The sequence below is a fragment of the Hyaena hyaena genome, unplaced genomic scaffold, assembly GCF_003009895.1.
Source record: "Hyaena hyaena isolate Hyena2069 unplaced genomic scaffold, ASM300989v1 scaffold_241, whole genome shotgun sequence".
In the NCBI taxonomy this organism is placed as follows: Eukaryota; Metazoa; Chordata; class Mammalia; order Carnivora; family Hyaenidae; genus Hyaena; species Hyaena hyaena.
In genome coordinates this window covers 872,026-882,937 of record NW_024080875.1, presented here as the reverse complement: position 1 = coordinate 882,937, position 10,912 = coordinate 872,026, and the positions used below count along the sequence as shown (strand labels likewise).

The following is a 10,912-nucleotide window of genomic DNA, read 5'->3' as shown; positions in this document are numbered from 1 at the left end:
TACTGTTTCTGTTGCAGCTGCTCTAGACAATGGTACTAAAGGGCTGAGTGTGGGTGTGTTCTTTCTTGACAATAACTGATAATGGCCCTCCTTTTAAATGTTTTGAACTTCATCATCACTCCTTGCACATTAGCATTCTCGAATCTTCTATTTTGGGTGATCTCTAGCCAACAATAAGCCCTCCCACTTCTGCACAGTCGCTTCTTGGCTTGGGTTGGAATCTAACATAGCAGAGGCAGGGAAGAAGATATGCTTCATGGGGCTTACTTTCTGTCCTTGAAGCTCCCTTCAGTCCTTTCCTGTATTCTTGCCTCTCTGCCCCTCCAGCTACCTGGTCAGGCACACTGCTTTGTCCTGGCTCTCTGCTGGCACAGAACAGGCAGTAAGGACACTGAGGTCTCATGGAGGAGGGACAAAGTTTGTTAAAGGAGTGTCACTATGTGTCCAGGTCTCTTTGTCTCACCATTCCCTTTTGCAGGCCAAAGACTTTCAAGGTCCAAAACTACCTAGAGAAACCTTCTCTAGGAAGCCAAAGCAATGCCAGAATTGGCCCACATAATTCGGCATTCTTGGGATGTTCATTAGTAACATAACAGGATCTGAGCTGGATTTGCTATAGCTCTTCCCACAGTATCTGTATCTTCAAGGGTCTCAAATGAAGGCAACACAGCAACAAAGAATAAATGCTGATAGTGGGCGTCACAGCCATATATTACCATCTTCTTTTTGGACCTACTGTGGCAGATTCCAAGGGAAACCCAAAGTGACTAAAAGTGAAAAGCTAAGTTTTTAATGAAATACAAAAGTAACTAAGATAAATAATGGCAAACATAAAAGATAAAAGTCTATTTAGGAAAGTTCTTACGTTCATGAAAAGGATTACCCAGAGTTTAGGAATAAAGTAAAAAGAAAACGGCTTGTATTAGTAAAATGATCAAATGTGAAATGGTATGTTAAGTATTTACAGAGGTTTCTGTGAGAGACTGCTGGATTTCAATCTTTGGTGACATATTGATATATGCTGATTTAATGCAATTTCAGAAGAGGTAACAATCTTGAAAAAGAAGAGCATGTTTGGAGGATTCACATTTCCCAATTTTATTTTTTTATGTTTTTATTTATATTTGAGGGAGAGTGAGAGTGAGACAGAGAGAGATAAAAAGCATGAACAGCCATGTGCAAACACACAAGCGGGGGGAAGGGTAGAGTGAGAGGGAGACCGGGTATCTGAAGTGGGCTCAGCACTGACAGCAGAGAGTGCAACACAGGGCTTGAACTCACGGAACGGGTGAGATCAGGACCTGAGCTAATGTCAGATGCTTAACCCAAGTCAGACGCTTAATCAACTAAGCCACTCAGACACCCCTCACATTTCCTGATTTTAAAACTTACTACAAAGCTACAATTATCAAGACAGTGTGTACTAGCATAAGGACAGATGCATAAACCAATGGAACAGAACTGAGAGTCCAGAAATAAATTGTTAGGTTTATAGCACAAGTTGTATACCTATCCGTCTGTTCATAGATACTTGGGTTGTTTCTGGCTTCTGGCTGTTACAAATAAGGCTGCCATGCACTTTTTTATACAACTTCTGTATGGACAAGTGCTCTCATTTCTCATAAGTAAATACTAGAAGTAGAATGACTATATCCTAGAGTAAGGTTGTTTAATTTTTTCATCATTTTTCTTATTATAGACACGATATAAAATTTATCATCTTCACCATTTTTAAGTGCAGAGTTTAGCAGTGTTAAGTATATTCACATGTTGTGAAACAGATCTCCAGAACTTCATCTTGTAAATCCCAAACTCCATATACATTACATAACTCCCTTTTCCCCTCTCTCTCACCCCTGGTAACCATGATTCCACTTGATGTTTCTATGAATTTGACTATTTTAGATACCTCATATAAGTGAAATCATGCACTATTTGTCTCTTTGTGACTGGTTTATCTCACTAAGCATGATGTCCTCAAGTTTCTTTCATGTTGTAGCAAGTGCCAGGACTCCCTTTCCTTTTAAGGCTGAGTAATATTCCATTGGATATATAGACCATACTTTGGTTATCTGTTCATCTGTCCATGGACATTTGGGTTGCTTCTGCTTTTGGCTACTGTGAATAGTGCTGCTCTCAACGTGAGTGTGAAAATATCTTTCAGTATTTTTTAGCTTTTTAAGAAACTGTCAAAGTATTTCCTAGAATGGTTGTACCAAATCACATTCTAACCAATAATGTATGAAAGTTTCAGTTCTTCCACCTTCTCATTAACATTTGGTATGGTCAGTCTTATTAATTTTAGCTATTCTTATAGGTCTGGAGTGGTATCTCACTGTGGTTTTAATTCACGCTTTCCTAATGACTAAGGATGTTGCGCATTTTTTCCATGTGCTTATTTCTATCTTTGCATCTTCTTTGGAAAGGTTGAGAACCTTAAGGTAAAACAACGGATTGGGTGGAAACTCTCCCCAAAACAGAGCAATAGCTATTCGTGCCGCAGCTGTTCTAGACAATGGTACTAAAGGGCTAAGTGTGGGTGTGCTCTTTCTTGACACTGATTGTGATAATGGTCTTCTTTTTTGATGTTTTGGACTTCATCATCTATTCAAATCTTTTGTGCATTTTGCAACTGTTTATTTTCTTATTATTGATTGTGGGAGTTCTTTACATGTTTTTGATCCAAATCTTTTATAAGAAACATATTTTAAATATTTTCTCCCAATTTGTCTAGTCTGATTATTCTGTTAACGGTACCCATAAAGAGTAAAAGTTTTAATTTTTATGAAGTTTAAGTTAGCAGTGTTTGCTTTTATTGATCAAATCTTTGGTATCATATACAAGAAATCTTTGCCTAACCCAAGATCATAAACCTTTTTCCTGTGTTTTCTTCTAGAAGTTTTGTACTCTTATAGGTTTAACCTTTAAGTCCATGATCCATTTGAGTTAACTTTTGCATAGTGTGCAAAATATGGATCAACATTCCTATTTTTGCATCTGGATATTCAATTATTCCAACATTTTTTTTGTTGGGAAAAAAAAAAACCCTACACTTTCTCCAGTGAATTGTTTTTGTATCTTTATTGAAAATTGGGTATCCATAAATGAGTGGGTCTATTTCTAGACTCTATTCTCTTCTACTGATCTATCTTTAAACCATTACCAAAATATCTTCATACAATAATAGCTTTCTAAGTTTTGAAATCAGGTAGCATTAGCACTCCAACTTTGTTCTTCTTTTTCAAAGTTGCTTTGGTTATTCTAGTCCTTTGCACTTTCATAAGAATTTTAGAATTAACTCATTAATTTCTACAAAGAAGTCCACTGGGATTCTGATTAGGATTGCTTTGAATCCAGAGATCATTTTACAGAGAATTGACATCTTTATAATACTGAATCATCTGATGCATGAACATGATATATCTCTCCATTTATTTCAGTCTTCTTTAATTTCTCTCAGTTTTTATTTTTATTTAGTTTTTATTGCTCAGCTGTTGCACATATTTTGTCAGACTTATCCCTATTTTTTCATGTTTTTGGAATGGTATTTTAAAAAATTTCAATTTCCAATTTTTCATTGTTTAGCTGGTCTGGTTTTTAACTTTTAGATTTATCTTATTAGATTATCCTGTCTCTGTTCTCATTGCTGAATGCATAAGCAGTTCAAAGGTACTTGTGTATTTTGAGAGATTTGTTGGCCAAATCTGGGAAAGGAAATAGTCACCCTAAGCTACTTCTCATTACCTTCATATAGGCAAAATCCTTACCCTGCATCTTTGGATAAGAACACTTCTCTGTAGTTCTTTTCTGGAACTTCCTGATTCTCTGTTGCAGCAAACAAAACTCACAGAGACCAAGGTCCTGGCACAAATGCTACCAGTTTTCTAATCACTTGGCATTGGCCACTGAAGGTCACAGAGATTCCTGGCAGGAAGTAGGGCACAGACGGCAGGTGGCCCTGCCAGTGCAGCTGAAAAAAAAGCTCTATTCATGGCAGATTGTATATCACCAACTCGCTGTGACAGCACCACATACCTGCCAGCCCCAGAGCAAGCTGATTAGGGTAATTTTGGTTTTGTCTTCAAGCATAATTATTAGAGCTGTCAACAGCCTCTGTGATGCTAAAGTGAAGAATCACATCCAAAGAAGGATGGGGCAGACCCAATGGGTGCCCAAACAGTCATAGAAGGCTCAGAGGTTATAGATTCATTTCAATCCCAGGACAATATGATTCGGGAAGAAGAAAATACAACCATGTTCAGTAGAGTAAATGGTGCTCTGAAGATACATAAGAATGGTAACTCAGACGTGATCTTAGAAGTCCAATAGGTAAGTCTCAAGGAAAGGATCTACTTTCTAAAAGCATCTGAACCACAGGCTATTTAAGAACAAAACACATTGAGACTTAATTACTAATGTGCTTGGCACAGGGCTGCCCACAGAAGCCCCACAGGCTTAGTGGAGAGTTTCACAGAGAGCGTGATTGGCTTTGTGAAAACCTCAGACCTAGGACTAGAATCCTTATTTTAAGTGGAACTGGTGATATTAACTTAGTGTGGTTTCGGAAGCAACAGAAAGGTGTCCTATGGGGGCGCCTGGGTGGCTTAGTCGGTTAAGCGTCCGACTTTCGCTTGGGTCATGATCTCGCGGTTCGTGGGTTTGAGCCCCGCGTCGGGCTCTGTGCTGACTGCCAGCTCAGAGCCTGGGGCCTCTTTCGGTCTGTGACTCCCTCTCTCTCTGACCCTCCCCTGCTCACGCTGTCTCTCTCTCCTAGAAATAAATTAAAAAAAAAACATAAAAAAAAATTAAAAAAAAAAAAAAAAGAAAGGTGTCCTATGATCCCAGCACACTGTGCTCATCAATGTCTGACATTTCATGAATTCCTTTGCCTTCTTTTCAACTACTGAGAGGAAGATAACTTTGGTGGGAGAGTAAGTCATTAGGACTTATCAGTCATTTACACCCCAACGTGAATGAATTTATCAGAAAACATTTTTTCCTGGTCCTTGGAAAGTATAGTATAAGAGAAGTGAAAAAACTGGAAGTGAATGAAGAAAAGTGAAAGAGGGCAAAGGCATGAGAGAGATTGACTGACTGACTGATACTACTTCAAATTTCACATGGGGCCAGCTTGGTAAAACTTATACAGAAGTATCAAAGGATACTGTCCAGAAGACAACCCAAAGAAAAGGAGAAAAGGTTTGCAAATCATATATTTGATAAGGGTCTAGTATCTGTAATATATAAAGAGCTCTTACAACTCAACAACAGAAGAACAAAAACTCCATTTAAAAATTAGAAAAAGGGCTTGAATAGACATTTCTCCAAAGAAGATATATACATGGTCAATAAACACATGGAAAAATTTTAACAGTGTTAACCACTAAAGGAATGCAAGTCAAAAGCACAATAAAATACCACTTTACATCCACTAGGATGGCTATAATAAGAAAATTGGACATTAATAAAGTCCTGGCAAGGATGTAGAGAAAACGGAACCCTCATACATTGCTTATAGAAATGTAAACCCATGCAGCTGCTGTTGAAAACAGTGTGGAGGATCCTCAGAGAGTTAAACATAGAATTACCATGCGACACAGCAATTCTACTGCTAGGTATTTATACAAAAGAATGAAAAATAGATGTTCAAACAGAAACTTGTACATGAATGTTCACAGCAGCACCAGTCACAGTTCTCAAAAGGTCTAAAGAGCCCCAATGTCCATCAATTCAGGAGTGGATAAACAAAATGTGGCATATCCATGTATAATGCAGTATTATACAGCCATGAAAAGGAATGAAGAGCCACTATATGTCACAACATAAATTCACCTTGAAAACATTATGGGAAGTGAAAGAAGCCAGACAAAGGGCTACAGATTTTATAACTTCATTTATATGAAATATATAGAATAGGCAAGTCCATAGAGACAGAAAGCAGATTGTCGGGGGCTGGGGGAAGGTGAAACGGGGTGTCATAGCTTAAGAGGCTTGGGGTTTCCTCATGGGGTGATGAAAAGATTCTGGATCTAGATAGTGGTGATGGTTGTACAATATTACGAATGTACTAAAAGCCACTGCATCACACACTTCCAGATGGTTAAAATTCAGACGGTGAATTTAATTATATGAACTTTACCTAAATAAAAAGTAAATAAGCCACATAGAAACTTCATGAACCTTTTGGCTAATTCTAGGCAAACCTAATCTTTACAGAGTGTCCGTTCATGGCAAGACAATCCTGTGTCATGAGTGATGTCTAGAGAACACACCACCAGCGTGGCTTTTGCTAAGGCTAGTTAGACAGCAGAGCTTCAAAAGTGTAACTCTTTTTATTCTTCCTGATGTATTGTCAAGCTGCAACACAGAAATCAGAACCAGATAGAAGGAAGACGGACAGGGGAAACATATCTGCAACACAAGAAAGGTGAAAGTTCTGAAGTGGAATCAAAGCCTGAGCCATCAGAATTTGTCATAGTTGAGAGAAGTGCCAGGAACCAGACCTCAATACAGGATAAGGAGAGAAGGCATTTTTGACCACTTCTGAAATAAATGCTTTCTTTTCCATCATTTCCTCCTCTGAGTCCTCCGGTGCTAATGCATACACACAACTATTTACACAGAAATATATAAATTTATTTACTTACACAGAAATATGTATATATATATATTACACTTTATATATATATATATATTATGTATAATATATATTGCACTTTATTATTGTTCTTAAGGCTACTTTAAGTACCAAAAAAAAAAAAAAAAAAAGATGACCTGCCAAACTTTGTTTCCTTCCAAGAAAAACAGGCCACAGAGAAAGGTATGTTACAGATTTACAAACAATATATATACTATTATGTATTACAAACTATGTATATATAGCTTATAATCTGAAAAGATGAGGTTTGTGGAGTTATTGGAAAGGTTCAGTGGTTGATTTCTCCCTCTCCTTTTCTAGTCATAGTTGAGACATTTTTGTTTAATTGGGAAAAACAAAATAAAATTCAGTACTGCTGAATCAGAAAGAAAGTTCATTGCAAGTGCTTTGACTAAATTTGGTGATGCAGCTAGTGATTCCACAATTTAATCTTTACTGACAAGCCACAGTTAAAGGCACTGCATAAAAGTGTTGTGGTTTTTACATGAAAAATCATTGGCTGGACCATGATGAGTCAAGGGTCAGGTCCAGTGGTTGTATGGATCACTCTTTTCTCTCTTTCATGGTCTCAAACTGCCATCTTGAAAACAACACCAGATGAGTTTACTATTGGGGCTGGAAGAAAATATACTTTAATTTTTTTAAACATTTTTTTTCTATTTATTTTTGAGAGACAGAGCACGATCAAGGGAGGGGCAGAGAGAGAGAGAGAGAGAGAGAGAGGGACTGAATTTGAAGCAGGCTCCAGGCTCTGAGCTGGCAGCATAGAGCCTGACACGGGGCATGAACCCATGAACTGTAAGATCATGACCTGAGCCGAAGTCGGACACTTAACTGACTGAGTCACCCAGGAACTCCAAGAAAATACGTTTTAGATCTTGATGACAGACTAATAACTGTCTGTCATCTTTATATGTTAAGAAAAGCATAGATTTCTAGGAAGCAAATGTTAGGTACTCAACATAGTTGTGAGATGAACGTTTCAGACTATAAAGACAGGATGAAGGATGCTGGAAGAGCATGTTGCAAGTTCTCCATTAGAATCTGATGGAAGTTGAAAAAAATGGCTAAAATGAACAAATCAGGAGACTATAGACACTGGCGAGGATGTGGAGAAACGGGCACCCTCCTACACTGTTGGTGGGAATGTAAACTGGTGCAGCCCTTCTGGAAAACAGTGTGGAGGTTCCTCAAAAAATTAACAATAGAACTCCACTATGACCCAGCAATAGCACTGCTAGTAATTTATCCAAGGGATACATGAGTACTGATGCATAGGGACACATGTACCCCAATGTTCACAGCAGCACTCTCAACAATAGCCAAAACATGGAAAGAGCCTAAGTGTCCATCGGTGGACGAATGGATCAAGATGTGGTTCATCTATACAATGGAATACTCCATGTCAATGAGAAAGAATGAAATCTGGCCATGTGTAGCAACATGGATGGACCTTGAGGGTGTTATGCTGAGCGAAATAAGTCAGGCAGAGAAGGACAGATACCATATGTTTGCACGTATAGGAGGATTAGGAGGAACTTAACAGAGGACCATGGGGGAGAAGAAGGGGAAAAATCGTTGAGGAGAGGGAGGGAGGCAAACCATGAGAGACTCTTGAATGCTGAGAACAAACTGAGGGCTAACGGGGGTGGGAGAGAGGGGAAGGGGGGGTGATGGGCATGGAGGAGGGCACTTGTGGAGATGAGCCCTGGGTGTTATATGGAAACCAACTTGACAATAAACTATTTAAAAAATTGGGGTAGGGGAGGGGGCACCAAAAAAAAAAAAAAACATTTGCTTTCTTAGTGATATTATAATGGACATTTGAAATAAAATGTACCTTAAAAAGGAAAAAAATAAAAAAGAAAAAAATGGTACAAAAATACTGGTTCGGTATACAGATAGAAAAAAGTTTATCTATGCTGGGAAACCTTCCCCCACAAATCATTCTAGTCCTAAGGACAATTAAAAGTATCTTGGACTGCACTGTGTCTTCCTGGAGAAGAAGGTACTCAGAGGGACAACCGAGGTGCTGGATGTGAGGAAGAGCAGGAGCATGGAGACTAGGAGCCTGAGGATAAAAACAAAAGGAGAGGCACCTGGACTTTCCCTGGATCCCTCTGCATTTTTAAGTGTTGGGTAGACTTAGGGGTCCTTTGTCTGTAAACCACACCTATGTGACAAAAATAGAAATCAATCCTGTTCCCCTCAGTGGACAATCTGTTATCTACCTGGAGTCTCTCCAGCTGTGGTACCCTGTCCATTCCCCCACCATGGTTGTTCTTTAAGCTGCAAAAACTGCACCCAAGCTTGTTTGATGTCTGTTCCTTTCAAGTGTCACGAGGCTGGGCCTCAAGAGAGGTGAAGCCTTTGTGGTCATGCCCCATGGCCTTCCTGTTGATGCTCTGTTGGGGATGTGCAGAACTTCCTTTCTGATTGCACAATTCATGATGTATGAATTTCAACTATACTAGAGAAGGCAGGCAGAGTGGTGAGGCTTTTGTTGACCTTGAATCAGAAGATGATGTAAAAATGGCCCTTAAAAGAGACATGGGAAAGCACGAGAGACCAGTACATTGAGGGGTTCAAGACGGGTTGTGTGCTCAAACACAGGAGTCCAAACAGTGCAGATACCACCAGTGATAGCTTTGTGCAGCTTCAGGGACTCCCATCTAGATGCACCAAGAAAGAAATTCTTCAGTTCTCCTCAGGGTTGGAAATTGTGCCAAATGGGATCACATTGCTGGTGGACCCAGAGAGCAAGATTACAGGGGAAGCTTTTGGGCAGTTTGCCTCACAGGAGTTGGTTGAGAAGGCCCTTGGGAAGCAGAAGGAGAGAATGGGGCACAGATACACTGAAGTGTCCAAGAGCAATCAGGAAGAAGTTAGGCATACTTGGATCCCCCTCTGAAGTTCACATCTGTACAGCAGCTGGGGTTTTATGACTGCCTTGGCACAGCCAGGAGGTATATTGGCATTGTCAAGCAGGTGGGCCTAGAAACAATGGGTGGTGCTTACAGTGCAGGTTATGGGGGATATGAGAAGTACAACTGTCTCAGCAATGGCTATTCATTAACCAGCAATCTCTCTTGGTAGCCTCAGTTACTTACTGTCTCTAAGGTGTGTATGACCACAGATACAGCGACAGCTATGTCACTGTCCATAGTACCACTGAGCACAGAGTCCACATGAGAGGAATGCCATACAAAGCCATCGAGAATCACATTTACAACTTTTTTTTTCTCCACTCAGCCCTAAGAGAGTCCATATTGAGATTGGTCCTGATGGAAGAGTGACTGGAGAAGCTGATGTGGAGTTTGCCACTCCCAAAGGAGCTGGGCAGCTATGTCCAAGGACTGGGCCAGCATGCAAATCAGACACATGGAACTTTTCCTGAATTCCACTATTGGGGCCAGCAATGGGGCATATAGCAGTCAGATGATAAAAGGCATGGGGGTGTCGGCTCAGTCCACTCATAGTAGCCTTGAGAGCCTGTCTGTGAGTGGCTATTACAGGGCTGGCTATTGAGGCCAGAACAGCATGGGTAGATAGGACTAATTTTGTAGGGGCATTTGAGTTACTGCAGTCAACTTTTCACAGACAGCCAACAAACAGTGAATTATTAGCAATATTAATAATATTAACACTATTAGCAACCATTACTCTAGAGGAAGCTGTGGGATCCATTTTGCACCATGATTTTTTGAAATCTGGATTAAAAAATGACCTCTTCAGTGTTTTCTCATACAAACTTTCCTTTAGCATGTAATACTGAGTAAGCTAAAACTGTTTTTAGCATTTTCCCATTAACATTTTGGTACTGTACTTCAGCATAATGTTATATGAGTTAAAGTAGTTACATAAAATGTACATTTAGTACATTAAATGGCTTTTTTACACCACATCACCATGAACACAATGGGGAGATGTGCTTTTTTTTGAAAACTCAATTTGCTAGATTCCTAATTCAAAGAGGAATATTTCTCATGTTTCTTCATTCTAGTTTATTTTCATTTAAAATCTTTTAGGTTAAGTTTAAGCTTTTAAAAATAAGTTAGTTTTGAAAATTGAGTCACATTACTAAAACCCTAGGAATTAGTGAGGCCTTGACTTAAAACTCTCTTTGTACAGTGATTTCCTTCTGGGTGTATTTTGCTAGTGAAACTTGTCAAATTTTTTTGTTAACTAGGGTTTTTTCTTAAAATAAAGATTTTTTTTCACAATGAAAAAAAATGCTTGTCTCCAGAAAGAAAG

General features: G+C 39.1%; 1 pseudogene; it reads left to right on the top strand.

Annotated features, from left to right (window-relative positions):
- The first annotated feature begins 9,112 nt into the window (after positions 1 to 9,112).
- On the top strand, positions 9,113 to 10,210 carry LOC120239941 (annotated as a pseudogene).
- The last annotated feature ends 702 nt before the right edge of the window (positions 10,211 to 10,912 follow it).